Source organism: Dendropsophus ebraccatus, chromosome 1 (assembly GCF_027789765.1).
Source record: "Dendropsophus ebraccatus isolate aDenEbr1 chromosome 1, aDenEbr1.pat, whole genome shotgun sequence".
NCBI classification, from domain to species: domain Eukaryota; kingdom Metazoa; phylum Chordata; class Amphibia; order Anura; family Hylidae; genus Dendropsophus; species Dendropsophus ebraccatus.
This window is the reverse complement of record NC_091454.1, coordinates 32255209-32272668: the sequence shown is the minus strand read 5'-3', so window position 1 is coordinate 32272668 and position 17460 is coordinate 32255209.

Here is a 17460-nt window from a genome sequence, read left to right as displayed (position 1 = left end):
ATGGGTTTAATTGGTTCCAGCACCCACCAATAATTCCCTAGAATACTCATTTATTACATTGAAAAGTGCCCAGTTTTATCCCTACAGTACAGTGCTGACTGGTACTATACTGTACAGTGCATTATATACAAGAAATGTTCAGCAAAACCAGCAATTATAGTACAGAAGTCACTAACTCCTCACTCATCCTTTACTGTATAGAGTAACCCCAATCCCAGCGCTGTAACAGATGGGAGATGGTGGTGCACTGACTCTACTACTACTGTACTATACAGTATATGCACTCCAGCAGTCTTATACAGTACTGTACCACCAGATACATCCTCACCAGATACATCCCACCATCCAGGCTCGCTAAAACGTTCAAATACCGAGTAAAGTGCCCGAAAAGTGTTTGAGAACCAAAGCAAACTTTCCTTGAAAATACAGTTTGAGTTCCAAGCAGTTTGAGAGCCGAGGTACCACTGTACTATGTGTAAGGGAAATTTTATGTTCTATCTATATTAATTCGATAGAAATAAAAACTGTATTTGAAGGTTAGACTTTGTATCAAACAAAAGTCATACGACAAGGTCTCCAATTGCAGTCACTCACTTGGGAACTTCAGAAGACCCGCCCTGTTGGATCCATGGGAAGATTAAAACTGCCTAAAGCCCTTATTACACGGGGCGACGGAGAGGAGCAAACAAGCGCTGTCAGCGCTCGCTGCCGCCATTATTACATGCATCAGCAGCAAGCGGGTGAGTACAGGGGGGCCACAGGGAGCTGCAGGGGGGCTGCCTGGGTGATCACTAGATTGTCCGGGCAGCCCATAGCAGACAGTAGCCGTCTGCTGCCGCCGCTCCTGTTTCACAGAGCAATGGCAGCAGATCACTACTATATTAGTCGTTTGTCTTTTAATATGTTGTTCATGTCGGCTGATCGTTGCCTTCTATGACACAAGAAGATTATCGGCCGAATATGGACGATATCGAATATGGACGATAATCGTTTCGTGTAATAGGGCCTTAATAGGCAACCTATAAGAGACTGGTAGAAACTCTTAGCTGATGCTGCTACTAAATTATTAACAAGTGCTAATTCAATATTGGAGACATAATACTGAATCCTTTAATATTTTGAATATTTATTAAATGTTTTTATTGGTTATTAGTAGAGATGAGCGAACCTGGAGCATGCTCGAGTCGATCCGAACCTGAACTTTCGGCATTTGATTAGCAGTGGCTGCTGAAGTTGGATAAAGCTCTAAGGCTATGTGGAAAACATGGATATAGTCATTGGCTGTATCCATGTTTTCCAGACAACCTTAGAGCTTTATCCAACTTCAGCAGCCACTGCTAATCAAATACCGAACGATCGGGTTCGGTTCGACTCGAACCCGGTTCGCTTATCTCTAGTTATTAGTCAATAATCTGAATATATTTCTTCTAAATATACTTTGTAAATACAAATAACAATCTATGGCTTACTACTAAATCCAGATACCCGCAAGCATCACTTTTACAAGGAACTTTCTGATTTGGACAAATCCTATTCTTTAGTAACCCTAACTGTGTGACCTCCCCCTCCTAATAGCTGAACATGCAATTATAAAGAATATGTCCGCCACACATGACTGCTTTAAAGTGGCTCCATTCCATCACAGTAAAAGCTTAGTCTCTTTTAAGTGCCAGAATACAGGGGGGCAGAAAACCAACACTTCCTGGGCATCCTTCATTATGTAGTAAAATTGTAAACAGCCCGACTTCTTAGATGTCCCTCACTGTGATTTATTGTGCGCTAATCCATCCACAGTAACACAACTCTCCAGGAGCTTATATGACTGCAAGATTACTCAGCTCATTCAAGATTAGGTTTCCGCTGACTAGTCCTATTAAAGAGAAGATCACAAGTAGCCTTGCTACCCCATGAGGTGCACATCTGCATCCACATTAACCTGAGGACATTCAAAGCTGTATGTTTGGGTGGATGTTGCGGTTGCCTATAACTAAATTGTAAAGTATAAAGTTCAAGGTAAAAAAAAAAAAGAAATAAATGCAGTACAACCTTTTACCACTAGGTGGAGCATTAATGAATTTCTGAGATACTGTAATATTGCAAAATGTACTTTTCACACAAAAAAATCACATTGTGAGTGTACTATATACAGCGTATATCAATGTTAGATTCTGTGACAATCCCCATAGTTCACTTGGGCCCCTTCCTTTATTTTCATCACTGTGTAATGTTAGAAACAGCTGCAAAGAGAGGAAATCTTCCCAGAAATGGTGTGAACGGATTGATGGTTATACTGGTAAGTGTATTACATGCACTTGCTTAAATTAAGCGTTCCCAATCTCCCTTTGATCTGCCTGCTTCAGAACGAGCTACGCTTTCACGACCCTAAGATATACAAAGCCTTCCTGATTTCTTCCTTAAGAGCAGCTTAACCTCCAAACCGCAGGAGGTGTTCAGTTCTTTGTGGGAATAGTAACTTTTTATATGTTCCCAGCTGGTTCTATGTAAATTTAGATTTAAGATTTTGTTTATTCATGGAATAAACATAGAAGAGAAATTGGGACACTGCATTTAGACCTGGGCTATACAAAGGCACAACAGGGGTTAAAGGGTTAGAAAAATATAGCTGTTTTATTGCACCAACAGTGCCACAGACTGTGTATGGTAGTGAAACTCAACCCCATTGGTGACCTGTGGATAAATGTGGCACTGGTCTTTTTTAGGCTATGTTTTCACTACGAAAGTTCCGTAGTAAACATGGCCATTGTTGCCGATTTGCAAAAACGTCTGTGATTACTATGGAACTAACATAGTGCTGCAGGCTAAGGGAATCCCGGACGGAGTGTATACTATGTGGTGCCGGGATCCCTAGCGGAACCACAAAAAACTGACATGTTGCAGAAAACCTGTCAATGCACACAATAAAGCATGCGGCTCCGGGCGCACGCTCCATTCTGTGCAGCAGGGAATTCGGATGGGGACCCACACGGTAGCACCCGCATCGGAATTCAGCAGAAACGAAGGTCATACGGCCGGTACTGCAGTACCAGCCGGGATGATCTTCTCTGACACCAGCCGTACCATGACCCGGCTGGGTTACAGAACGGCCAGTGTCTTATACCATGTGAACATGGCCTTACTGTGTTTCTTGGTATTCAAGAAAGTTGACCATAACCCCTACAAAAATCTGCATGTAGCCCCTAATGCTTTCTATATTCAGTTTGATACAGGGGTTTCTATGTCTTGAAAATCCAGAATTTAAAAATGTTTACTGGTGTCTTATATGTATCACAGGCCATACGGGTCCTCTTAGGTTCCAAGGCCTGGGTAAAACTGCTACCTCAGTACCCACTATAGCTATACTGCCGATACAGACAGGGCTCTCCTACATGTTGGTGTCACATAAAGGACTGATTATACATATATAAACGTTGCTATGAAGTGTGGTGACAATAACAGAATTTCCTCAAAAAAAAAAAAAGAAAAAAAAGAATAAAAGAAGTCTTTGTTGTCAACTTTTATGATTTTTTAAAGTTATTTGATGTTGTTATACTGGGAGGATTTACAAAAGATATCACCCATCAGCCATTACAGCCCCAAAGCTTTTACTCAGCTGCCCAGGGACCCTGAATGACATGGTGTATACATTTTCACTATTAGCCAGCCCACCCTGCCCCCTCTCACTACAGAAGTATAATGCAGTGTGATGTCATTATACAGAGGAAGCACATATTAAGGGTTACCACAGCTGGTGTGCCTGTGGGATGTATCATATAACAAAAGCCTATTGTCTGTATAAACTGGTTCTGTTTATGCAAACGCAGCGCTCCGGTTAGGACACTTACTGTACGAAACCACAGGGAGGTTCCCTCAACAAGTTCATTCAGAGCTCTAATACTCCCCTGTGATTCATTTCTCCAACGTCAGTAACTGAAAGAAACTGGAGAGAGGGACAATAGATTACATAGATACTGTGCTGCACACTTCTTATGTTCCTGATCAATGGGAGTCTCGGCAGGGAGACCACCACTGATCAAAACTTTTTACGTTTTTTTTTTATGTCAAGAATACTTAACTATCTTGCGGTCAATATCAGGGAACTTTGTGCAGATTTTTTCCCAGGTCAAAGATAGCATCTGTTACTATCTCATCCATTTTGTTGCTACTGTAGATTTTCCTACAATGAAAATTGGTGAAAAACATGCAAATTATTTGCCTAGACAGGTGTGATAATATTCCGAGCTTACCCCATATCCACAGGAAGGCGTACATCCCTATACGAGATAAATGTTAGGGGGTCTTACTGCTGGGACCCTACAATTCCCAGAACAGAACCGCCAAAAGTTACTTGTGAATAGAACAGAAAGTCATGCATATACGTTGCTGCTCCCCTCATTGTCTATGGAGCTGGCAAAGGTAGCCATGGTAAGTTATCCTAGCTCAGACTACCCCTTTAAGGGTATGATGAAGACCTGTAAGTATGCAGTTATATCTGTATCTGTTATATCTGTTATAGTTGTAGGGTTCCTCAGGGGCAGCAGAGGGCAGTTTGTTCCTCTGGTATAGTAATCAAATTATATATATATATATATATATATATATATATATATATATATATAGATATATATATAGATAGATATATATATATATATATATATATATATATATTACGACTACTATAGCAGCATTAATAGCGGAAATATATATATATATATATATATATATATATATATTTGATGCTGTAGTGGTACTACAGGGCTCAGCAAGCAAAACACGCTCGTTCCAGAGAGTAATGTAATTTAGGTATAACTGCTTCCCTTTATACCTATTGGAGATGTAAAATATTTGGTTGTGGCAGAACTACAGGTGTCAGCAATCTTAGTAAGGCAAGGAATGATGGGAGATGTAGTTCCACGACAGCAGGATACGAGCAATCGTTACCCAGCGTCTGCAGAAAGGCGGCAGCCGTAGCTATTGCCTGTATTATTCATGCCAGGAAAATCCTGGAAGGATGTAATAATGCAGGATACAGAGACAATAGCATAGAATGACACTGACACAGATTGCAGGGGATTAATAGATTATCTGACGGGTGACGTCATCTGTTTGCCTTTTATTATATAAACTCTTATCATCCTCCGTCTCCTTCATGTGCATTAATCCGTCACAAATCACTGAATATAACACCTAGTCTATGTTTAGCATCAGCATCTGCCATTCACGCTTTTTTTTTTTTTTTTTTTCCCTGCAGCAAACATGGCGTCTTGTTTTCCTTTTCCTCCTACAGACTAGGTCGTCATGATAAGGTGGGGACCAGGGAGGAGGGGTGAGCACTACGGTGGAAGTAGGCCGAGCGGTTGCCATGGTGATAGGAAGTCAGCTGCTGGCTTCCACCAATCACAATCTGCTGACCTCACTGCAGCACCTAAAATCATTTATAGCTCAATGGCACACATCTGGTGTATGAAAGGTGTAAGTGCAGGCAGAAAAGAAAAAATTTGAATAAAAAAGCAGAAAAAATTAAAAATAAAAAAAATTACTTTTTTTCTCTACAGGTAAAAAATATCAATAAATTTGCTGTGTTTTTTTAAAGATAGATTGTCGGCAAAATTTGAATCATAACAAAGTCCAATAGAATTAAATATCCATTTAAAGGGATAGTAAAATACTATTATATAGGTTTATATTTTACATTTAGATTCAAGAGGAGCATATGAAGATATATTGTTGTATATTATGTTCAGACGTCATCTCGTATCTACTGGTATTTTATGCCAGGCGTAGGTGACCCCTAATCATCGGCAGCCATGCTGGCGTATGAGATAACAATGGTGGGAGAACACGCATAGTGGTAAATTATTCTGAAAAAATCAGTCAGCTATTAGCATCCTCACACTCCATATACCCTGCTAAAAACCAGTATATAACCATACATCATATTATGGACAAAATATTATACAGACTATATATGTGATTCCCAATAACTAATAGATAACCCAAAAACCCCTCAGGGACAGACAGCGATCACTTTAGAGTCTCAGAATTAAGACATATACAGTTTCCATAGACTTCTATGTGGAATAACATAGGTTTACCTGAATCCCTGGCATCCAAATGTACAATTACCAATGGGGCCCCTTACCTACCATATTCTTTTTACAATACATCTTATGGCCATCGGCAACAACGGCCGTACTTTTCACGTTGTGAAACACTGCCTCTGCTTCTATGGGATCCCGGCCAAAGCGTACACACACCATATACGCTCTGGCCGGGACCCCGTGCGGCGCCGCAAAGAGCTGACATGTCAGTTTTCTGTGGCCGCAATTCAATGAATTGCAACCGTAGGAAACCCTGTCGGTTCACACAATGAAGCGAACGGCTCCAGCTTTGTGAGCTGTGGGAGGTTCTGATGCGGGCGTGCGCTGATGCGCCACATCAGAACACTGCGGCCGGAAAGATCACCCGGCCGGTACTTACCCAGTCACGGAACGGCCGGTCTAATACGTTGTGTGAACATAGCCTATGGATGGACCTAGACATCCCTTAGGACCAGGGTCCAGATGCGATTGTTACCTCTGCACCCCTATAGGTATTGCCCTTTGGGCAGCCATGACATTTGTTCCAGTTTGATTGCATAATTGTCAAAGGCAGACGACGTTCCTGCTCCTGTACAGTCAGCGACATACACATTGTGTGTAGTTCACTGAAAAGAATAGCCAAAAATTTAAATCCCCCCCAAAAAACAGAGAACAAGGTCATACCGATGTCACTGTTGAAAAAAATCACTTTATTTATTCAACATTAAAGCTTACTTTACTGCACAGTGTTGTAAGCAATTCGCAGAATACAGGTGGGTAACTTGAGTGGTTGTGAATAGGAGTCATAAAAAAAAACAAAAAAAACATCAATTTCCGGTTATTTCAGAGGTTACTGTCCCTTTAAGACCAGTCCAGCACACCTAAGCAGATTTGGAGCCCTTTTAGATGGGTCAATGGCTGCATAATAACTAGCAATGATCTCGTTGTCTAAATAGCTTCTACACGGCTCAGTGATTCTTCAGGTATGATCACTGGATCGGTTGTGTGGCCTTTTAATTTCATCAGCCAGACAATTGTCAGACACATGAGCATTTTTTTGGCTGATTGCTAACTCTTTGTAACGATTGGGTATGTGGATCCACTGGACTACAGCAAACTTGTAAGCCGCACCAGGGAGCAGAGTCTAAGGGTCCGCTGGTGTTCCTGACACATGGCAGGATCGACATGCTGCAACAGGCGACCCCCAGGCCGCTAAACCTGGTTTGGCTAGCTTGCGGTGGCGAGCAAGTAGCAGCTGGAAGCATCATAGGCACAGGTCAGTAGCAGAAAACAGTACAACGTAGAAAGAACACAGGCAGGAACATGGGCAGGATACATGTGAATGGATGAGGGCCACAGGCTGGGACCACTGTACTAGAGAAAGCACACAAAGGCTCCAACAAGGGAGCACACTGGCCCTGTAAAATCTAGGTGGTAGGGACACGCAATCCGGTGAGGAGGACACAGACAGGGAGCGGGGACCGTTAAAGGGGTTATCCAGCGCTACAAAAACATGGCCACTTTCCCCCTACTGTTGTCTCCAGTTCAGGTGCAGTTTGCAATTAAGTTCCATTTATTTTAATGGCACTGAGTTTCAAAACCCCACCCAAACTGGAGACAACAGTAGGGGGAAAGTGGCCATGTTTTTGTAGCGCTGGATAACCCCTTTAAGCGGCTGGACTACAAGTGGAGAAGGGAGAAGGGAGAAGGCGGTCCCACTTCTAGTCTCCATATGACCCTCTAACTGCCCACAATTGCTAAACCCTCGTTCTGTCTTCTGGTTTCCCACTCACTGTTGCCATGATAACCAGATGCTTAGTTGGTTCAGATGCTCCTTTTTCTTTTTGTCTTCCCCCGAACAGAGCCCTGGCTCAACCCCACAGTACACATCAGGGGGGAGAACACGAGGGCAATCTTCTCAAGACACACCTTTACCTACATCAGGGCAAAGATCTTATTATTACATGTGAACAATTTAAAGAGGCTGCACCACCCCTTACGGTAGTTTTAGCATACAATAGGGATACTAAGGATTTCATTTTTTTACTATTGTGTAAAAGTATATGTCACTAAACAAATACAAGAAACCATATAAAACTACTGTATGTTAAAGGGGTTATTCAACCTTTAAAAATTGTTAGCCAGTCAGACAAAGCTGCAAAACCTTGCTCCAATGGTACAAACAGTACCTAATATTAAGTACTGAGCACTATATGCACTTTACTATTTACATTCAGCAGTTCAGATTACTTTAACCCTGTATGAATTATGTCTTTTTTGTGATTTTTTCTTACATGTTTCGCCTTTTGTTTGTCTATTGCACATTTGCACTATTGCACTTTGCAATACACGTTATTAACTGGCTTAAACATGTTTTAATTCCTTCCAACTATTCCATGCATGGACCGTGTAGGTTTCCTTCCCTTTGTTTGTATTGTCAGTTTTTGTATTCCTCCTCCTTGTATGTTTAAACTAGTTATTGGGGTTTTAAATCATGTTTGTGTATAATAATTATGTCAAATATAGTTTTTTCAATGATTAATTTATTTGTAGTGGGCTCAAATATCTCTTCCATGTGAAGGAAGCATTTTTTGGTGGTATACCTAATATTAAGTACCCCAATGACAACAGCATGATGCATAGATAATAAAACTATATGCTGCCTAAATGACATATAAATATTGGTCTAATAACACTGCCACACACTGCCCAAATATCCTACCAAGCACTTCCCAAATACCCTACCAAGCACTGCCCAAATACCATACAAATGACTACCCAAATACCCTACCAAGCACTGCCTAATTAACCTACCAAGCACTGCCCAATTACCATACCAAGCACTGCCTAAATACCCTACCAAGCACCACCCAAATACCATACTAAGCACTGTCCAATTACCCTACCAAGTACTGCCCAAATACCCTACCAAGCACTGCCCAAATACCCTACCAAGCACTGCCCAATTACCATACCAAGCACTGCCTAAATACCCTACCAAGCACCACCCAAATACCATACCAAGCACCGTCCAATTACCCTACCAAGCACTGCCCAAATACCCTACCAAGCACTGCCCAATTACCCTACCAAGCACTGCCCAAATACCCTACCAAGCACTGCCCAAATACCCTACCAAGCACTGCCCAATTACCCTACCAAGTTCTGCCCAAATACCCTACCAAGCACTGCCCAAATACCCTACCAATCACTGCCTAATTACCCTACCAAGCATTGCCCAAATACCCTACCAAGTACTGCCCAAATACCCTACCAAGCACTGCCCAAATACCCTACCAAGCACTGCCCAATTACCCTACCAAGCACTGCCCAAATACCCTACCAAGCACTGCCCAAATACCCTACCAAGCACTGCCCAAATACCCTACCAAGCACTGCCCAAATACCCTACCAAGCACTGCCCAATTACCCTACCAAGTTCTGCCCAAATACCCTACCAAGCACTGCCCAAACACCCTACCAAGTTCTGCCCAAACACCCTACCAAACACTGCCCAAACACTCTACCAAGCACTACCAAAATAACACACACAAGGAAAACATATATCACCTTAGGAAAAAAGAGTATATGGAACTTTTGTATTCTAAGGACTTACATAATGACAGTGCTATGGTAGCCATAGCCATCTTACAGCTGTAAAGTAACTATAAAAGTAACTTTGAGGTATGCAGCGGCATTATATTGTTTTGCTTTCAAGGCAGTCATCTTTGCCTTCAAGAATAGATTACAACTATATTGGGTGAATTAAAGGGAACTGGATTAGACCAATGGCCAGCAAATAAGTGACTACAGATTCCTAATTATATTTCACGCAGGAAACCAGAATCTAGTGATGGCCTGCACCTAAAGCTCCAATGTCAGAAGCATCTAACATTTAGCTGGTCAGGCACTGGCTGTTGTCAACTTAGATTTCTTGTCATTTTAAAAGAACACCATGTGAATGTGTGTGTGTGTGTGTGTGTGTGTAGTGTGTAGTGTAGTGTGTGTAAATCGTCCCCCACCACAGTGTAGCTTGTTTAGTGCTTAGATTTTAGCCCTTGCTGTGATTCTGCTGTTGTTTATTTCCTTTCTGCTTATAAATTACTTTGCAAGCTTATTGCATTTTAGGTGAGTTGGACTGACAAAGTGTTCAATCTATACATTAGTTATATGTTGGAAGTACAATATATAAACTTGAGATACACCCATAGAATGGCATAGGTCAGTCAATGACTGAAGTGCATTGTTTGTGTGTTTTGTTTTGTTTTTTGCAGCATTTGTTAGGTGCAGGAATGACTGCGCCTATTGCTCCGACAGAGGCCAAAATTACACTTTGATGGCCTCTGTCATCTACATTTGGCATACGCATTGGGAGCTGAATGTTGACCTGAATGAGGTATAATCAAAGCTTTTGAATGTCACTTGTATGAAATCAATACAGCACTGCTGATCCTCTTGGTCTCACAACAGCTGCAGTACCAAAAATTGGTCTCAAGATGGTGCCAAATCCTTACATTTGTTTAGAATCCAATTCTTGGTAATAGAATTAGCTACAGGCCCGTGCTTCTGCAGGCTTTATAACATAGCTGTAGGTTTCTATTAGGTAGAAATATTCCAACAATAGGTTCTTTAATACCTATATACCTTTACATCTTAACCATATGTTGCGTTAGCCATAACTGATGTATTTATCAATATGACCTACAATTTGTGGGATAAATTATAGTACATGTTGTCCCATGGGAGGCTCTACCCTATCCACTATTTTACCTTGTGCAAAACCATGTCACATGCTCAAAAGGGAAACAGATCACTGATCTCAGGCAGACCAGCCAAATATAATACAGTGGTACCTTGGTTTAAGAGGAACTTGGTTTAAGAGCGATTTTGTTTAAGAGCTCACAGTTTTTCAAAATTGTAACTTGGTTTAAGAGCATTGCTTTGGTTTAAGAGCTCCCTATACTGGGTGGGAGCGCGAGTGGTGGAGGGGCATGGTCTGCATAGCGTGGTCTACAGCACTGTACTCTAACCCAGGAAGACTTCCTCACCTTCCAAATCATAGCAGATCCACTTCAGGCTGGGGCTCACATCAGGGGACAGGATGGTGGAGAAAGTCTCTTTATAGCTGTAACCCCTCTCTCCCCGGACAGAGAGTGCTGCTATACTGTGCCCACATCTGTCCTGCTTATTCCTTCATGCTCCCTGCAGTCTCATGATATCACATATTCTGCTGTTTCTGAATGTTTGTTTCATTTGTTTTATATGTTCTTCAGAATAAAAAAAAACATTATTTTTGCAGTGTAGAACCAGTTCTCTGCATTTCAGTGGTTTCTTATAGGAAAATTTGCTTTGGTTTAAGAGTGGATTTGGATTACAAGCACGGCCCCGGAACGAATTATGCTCGTAATCCAAGGCACCACTGTACTGTCACCTACTGGTTAAAGCTAAATCCTAGGTGCATTGCTCCTAGGAAAATACAAATATGCAAAAAAGAGAGTCTGAGGAGCCTCATTTAAGAGTCTTGAAGTTCACATTCATTACTGGTCTGGGAACTACTTTTTCCATGGAAGGGCTAGTTTGTTCAGAGATGTCACTTTTTAAAAATATTCTGCACAAACCTTTTGTGACTTTATAAAAAGTTGTTTCTACCTTCTACCTATGGTAAACCAATGACAGTAGAGAGTCAAACCTTCATTATTACTATATGGAGTAATAATTTATGCTTATACTGTAGGGCTAAAAAACCTTTTCCAAGGTTACCATAGGCAGAACCAAATCACCAAATACCCGAGCAGCCTGCCCTGCATCTTCTGACATCTACTTTGCAGTTAAAGCTTTTCAGATTCTGCTGCATCCACTGTGAATAAGGTTCCTGTCAGGGGCATAGCTGGAAGTGGCTGGGCCCATAGCAAACTTTTGAATGGGCCCCCCACCTAGGGCAGTATTTACCACTAGGCACCCGTGGTCCGGTGCCTAGGGCAGCACCTTGCAGGGGGCAGCACCAGAGAGCAGGGGGACAGAAAAAAAACAATTTTTTTTTTTGTTTTTATTTTTTTAGTTTCCCTCCTCCCATTCAGACTTGCCAGTAAATCTGGTGTCTTTTCCAGGGGAGTGGGGGGTATGGTGGTATTGGTCAGGTCTGGTATCGCCAATAGGTGCGTGAAGATGGTGCGTCTTCAGGTTTAGTGCCTAGGGCAGCAGCAACTGTTAATACAGCCCTGCCCCCACCCCCACCAAATGTCAACCTATACGGGGGGCATTTATCAAAATGAGCCCCAGGCGTATGCCATTAAAGAGGGGAAGATTTGACCAGCTGTATCCCTCGCTCACCTGATGTGCAGGCAGGAGGAAGCGCAGCAAGGCCGAGAAGAGGAGTGGTGCAAATCATGGCAGAATTCTACACTTGCTCCTGAGCGACAAGTGCTGGGCTGGTGGATTTACTAAGAGTCGCCTGCCTCCTAGTAAATCAGTTCAGGAAACTGGGGGCGCAGCATTATATAAGACTGGCGTACTCATACGCCAATCTTGATAAATGCACCCCTCCCCCCTCCTTCTGTCTCTAATGAGGGGAATGTGAGGGATTTAAGTGACAGCTGGAGAAAGATGCACCCTCCCCCATCTGTATCTTGGGATCAGATCTCAGCAGATGACAATCAGTACAATCACCACACACCCATGCTGTGCAATTGCTGAAACCCACATTGGGGCAGGGGTTTGTTTTGATCCAGGGCATACCAGTATATATTACTGTTTATGAAGTCATCCATCTTTCTGGTACGGACCCCTACGTTCTGTAGGACCTGAGTAAGGTAACTCTCTGAGGCTCACACAAGTGGGATGAGGTGTCCGCTGTACTTAGCATGTTTTCCCACTAGGCTTCACTACTGTGTTTCCCTGTAACCTGTATTTTGCATAGCTGAAGTCTTCCAGGGTTAGCTGTTATGTGTCATGTATTATTTTTCTGGTAAAAAGAGTCTTTAGACGGCACTTCTGTCTCTGTGGGTGGTGCACGTAGTAGAAATTTTTTTTAGCAATACTGTAGAAATTCAGTCTCAGCACTCACCATAAATGCTTCATAATTTTATTGTAGAAAATTCATATCCATCATAAACACAACGGAACGTTTCGGCGCTAGCCTTTCTCATTATATTATATTATTTTGTCTAGCCCTGTTTTGAAGCCCTCTACTGTTTTTGCTGTGACCAGATCCTGCGGTAGACTGTTTCACAGATTCACAGCTCTTGTCGCCTCCGGAGATTAAACCTTTTTCCTCCATGCGGAGGCAGTGCCCCCTTGTCCTTTGAGGGGGTTTTACCTGGAACATCTTTTCCCCATATTTCTTGTAGGGGCCATTTATATATTTAAATAAATTTATCATATCTCCCCTTAAACGTCTCTTCTCCAGACTAAACAAGTTTAATTCTTTTAATCTCTCCTCATAACTAAGATGCTCCATTCCCCTTATTAGTTTAGTTGCCCGTCTTTGTACCCTCTCCAGCTCTAGAACATCCTTTTTATGAATCGGATTCCAAAACTGGACAGCATACTCCAGATGAGGCCGCACCAAAGCTTTATAAAGCGGTAATATTATATCCCTGTCCCGAGAGTCCATGCCTGTTTTAATGCATGACAATATCCTGTTTGCCTTAGAAGCAGCTGACTGACATTGTGTGCTGTTCTGTAGTCTATTAACTACAAGTACACCCATATCCACAACCGCCCCACCAACCCACCCCCCCATCCAGGCTTCTACTCACCTCTTCATAAAAAAATATTAGGTTGGTTTGACAGCTTCAATCCTTAGTAAAACCATGCTGGTTATCACTTATAATACTATTACCCACTACATATTCCTGAATGTAGTCCCTTATAACCCCCCTATATTACAATGTGGAACATTGCTCCTTGTTCACGGCACTTTAGCTTTATTAACCCTTTAGGACCTTTGTCATCTAGGCTTTAATGGAGTTATCCAGTGCTACAAAAACATGGCCATTTTCTTTCAGAGACAACACGACTCTTGTCTCCAGGTCAGGTGCGGTTTGCCATTAAGCTCCATTCACTTCAAAGGAATTGAGCAGCAAAACCCTGCCCAAGCTGGAGACAAGAGTGGGGCTGTCTCTGGAAGAGAGTGTCCATGTTTTTGTAGGGCTGGATAACCCCTTTAAACAGTGTAAGGTTCTTAGCGCACAATCTGATCATGTTGTACGAGCCCATCTGCCACGTCAAGGCGACCTCATTCAGATGGGTCCCTACACTAAGGCTAGTTCTAACAAGATGCATGATGTAAGGGTATATTCACACGAACGGGCTCGCAGCGAGATTCTCGCTGCGAGCCCGGCAGGTCCTGGCAGTTCCCACACACTATATACTCGCTGCGGTCGTTTAGTATGTAATTCTGCCGCCCTTAACCCCTTCTGCTCCCGCCTGGCTCCCCCGCTGTAAGCATACATTACCTGTCCTTGCTGCACGGGTCTGGCATCCTGCTCTCCCGTACGGCCAATCAGTGGCTGCGGCTGGGCAACACACTAATTGGCCGGACGGGAGAGCAGGACGCCGGACCCGTGCAGCAAGGACAGGTAAAGTATGCTTACAGCAGGGGAGCCGGGCGGGAGCAGAAGGGGTTAAGGGCGGCAGAATTACATACTTGCTGCGGTCGTTTAGACCGCAGCAAGTATGTAGTGTATGGGAACCGCCAGGACCTGCCGGGCTCGCAGAGAGAATCTCCCTGCGAGCCCGTTCGTGTGAATATACCCTAAAAGCACATTTCTGGTGATAAAGCTCCCCAATGCCACCCAATGGATCCTGTTATACATATACAGTGTTAGTGTAGGGACCCACCTGAGGGCAGAAGTGCTGCAGGTGGGATTAAATAATAGATAAAAACTGCACCCATGTAATTGTATACCAAATTTGGGTGAAAGAATGTATTAATTGTGGTCACCATAGCGAAAAGGAATATGGTTTATGGGGTATTGGGGGTGCAGGCCAAGCTTTATGATATCTTTTAGGAAACGGGAGGAAAGAGGCTCCCCAAAAGGGGCTGCTCCTCTCAGTCTCCACTTGGTGCATGGCCCTTAGCAAAAGGAAGGAAAATGGCTCCACAAAAGGGGCTGCTCCTCTGAATCTCCACCTGGTGTTCCTTTGATAGAGATTGAGAGGAGCAACCTCTTTTGGCCTGCTCTAAATCCCCACCAATAGCAGAAGGGAGGAAAGCGGCTCCCTGAAAGGGGCTTCTCTCAATCCCCACCTGGTGTAGCGTTGATAGAAGTGAGGAAAGCGGCTCCCTGAAAGCTCCTCTCAATCCCCACCGATAGGAGAAGGGAGGAAAGTGGCTCCCTGAAAGGGGCTGCTCCTCTCAGTCCCCACTTGGTATAGCGTTGATAGAAGAAGGGAGGAAAGCAGCTCCCTGAAAGGGGCTGCTCCTCGCAATCTCCACCGATGGGAGAAGGAAGAAAAGCGGCCTCTACTCTCAATCCCCACCTGGTGTCGCTTTGATAGGAGAAGGGAGGAAATCGGCTCCCTGAAGGGGGCTGCTCCTCAATCCCCACCAAAGGGAGGAAAGCGGCTACCTGAAAGGGGCTGCTCCTCTCAGTCCCCACCTGGTGCAGCATCAATAGAAGAAGGGAGGGAAGCGACTCCCTGAAAGGGGCTGCTCCTCTCAATCCCCACTGATGGAAGAAGGGAGGAAAGCGGCCTCTACTCTCAACCCCCACTTGGTGTCGGGTCAATAGAAGGGAGGAAAGCAGCTCCCCGAAGGGGGCTGCTCCTCTCAATCCCCACTGAAGGGAGGTGACCGCCTCCCTGAAAGGGGTTGCTCCTCTCAATCCGCACCTGGTGTTGCATTGATATGAGAAAGGAGGAAAGCAGTTCCCTGAAAGGGGCTGCTCCTCTCAATCCCCACCTGGTGTAGCGTCGATAGAAGGGAGGAAAGCGGCTGCCTGAAAGCTCCTCTCAATCCCCACCAATAGGAGAAGGGAGGAAAGCGACTCCCTGAAAGGGGCTGCTTCTCTCAGTCCCCACCTGGTATAGCGTTGATAGAAGAAGGGAGGAAAGCGGCTCTCTGAAAGGGGCTGCTCCTCTCAATCCCCACTGATGGGAGAAGGGAGGAAAGCGGCCTCTACTCTAAACCCCCACTTGGTGTTGCATCGATAGAAGAAGGGAGGAAAGCAGTTCTCTGAAGGGGGCTGCTCATCTCAATCCCCACTGAAGGGAGGTGACTGTCTCCCTAAAAGGGGTTGCTTCTCTCAATCCGCACCTGGTGTTGCATTCATAGGAGAAGGGAGGAAAGCGGTTCCTCTCAATCCCCACCGATGGGAGAAGGGAGGAAAGCGCCTCCCTGAAAGGGGCTACTCCTCTCAATCCCCACCTGGTGTCAAGTCGATAGGAGAAGGGACTCCCTGAAAAGGGCTGCTCCTCTCAATCCCCACCGAAGAGAAGAGAGCGGCTCTCTGAAAGGGGCTGCCTCTCTCAATCCGCACCTGGTGTTGCGTCGATAGGAGAAGGAAGGAAAACAGCTTCCTGAAAGGGGCTGCTCCTCTAAATCCCCACCGATGGGAGAAGGGAGGAAATCAGCTCCCTAAAATGGGCTGCTGCTCTCAATCTCTACCTGGTGCGCCACCCTCAGGAAAAGGGAGGAAAGCGGCTCCCTGAAAGGGGTTGGTGCTCTCAATCTCTACCTGGTCTGCCTCCCTTTGGAAAAGACAGTAAAGTGGCTGCCTGAAAGGATCTCCAACAGGTAAGCCATCGATAAAAGGGAGGCAATTGGCTCTGTGTCTCTGTGCCAATTTTCTATTTTTTGCATTTTTGTTTTTTCCTCTTCTCCTTCTAAGACTATAACTCTTTTATTTTTTTATCTACAGGGCCATGCGAGGGCTTGCTTTTTTTTTCAGAAATGAGTGTGCGATGCCCTGGCCCCTGGGGGCCACTTCCGCAGTGCTGATGTTATGAGCGGGCAATGACCGGGGCAGCTGCAGGGGTTATACTTGTCACGGTATAGGCCTGAGGGCGGCACAGCTGTAGGGCCAGTCTGTGGAATCTGCGGGTGATGATGGGCATGCGATTCTTCGCTGCACCTAGTCAGGGCACCAGTTAGTAGAGCAATAAAACAAAACAAAAGGAATTTTGTCAGCTCACCCACTCAGCCTTGCTTCACCTGATGTATGGATCTCCGTGATTTGAAAAGCTCGCGGGTGCTGGTATTAGAGACCGCAACCCGAATCATCCAAAATAGGAAAAAACGTGTGCATCCGCAGCTTCATAAAAATCAATAGCTTTTATTCATAGTCACAAAACATAAAATAACAAAATAGTTAAAAGACACGCCGACGCGTTGCAGGGTGAGAACCCCTTAATCATGGCAATAGTAGCAAAGTTACAACTA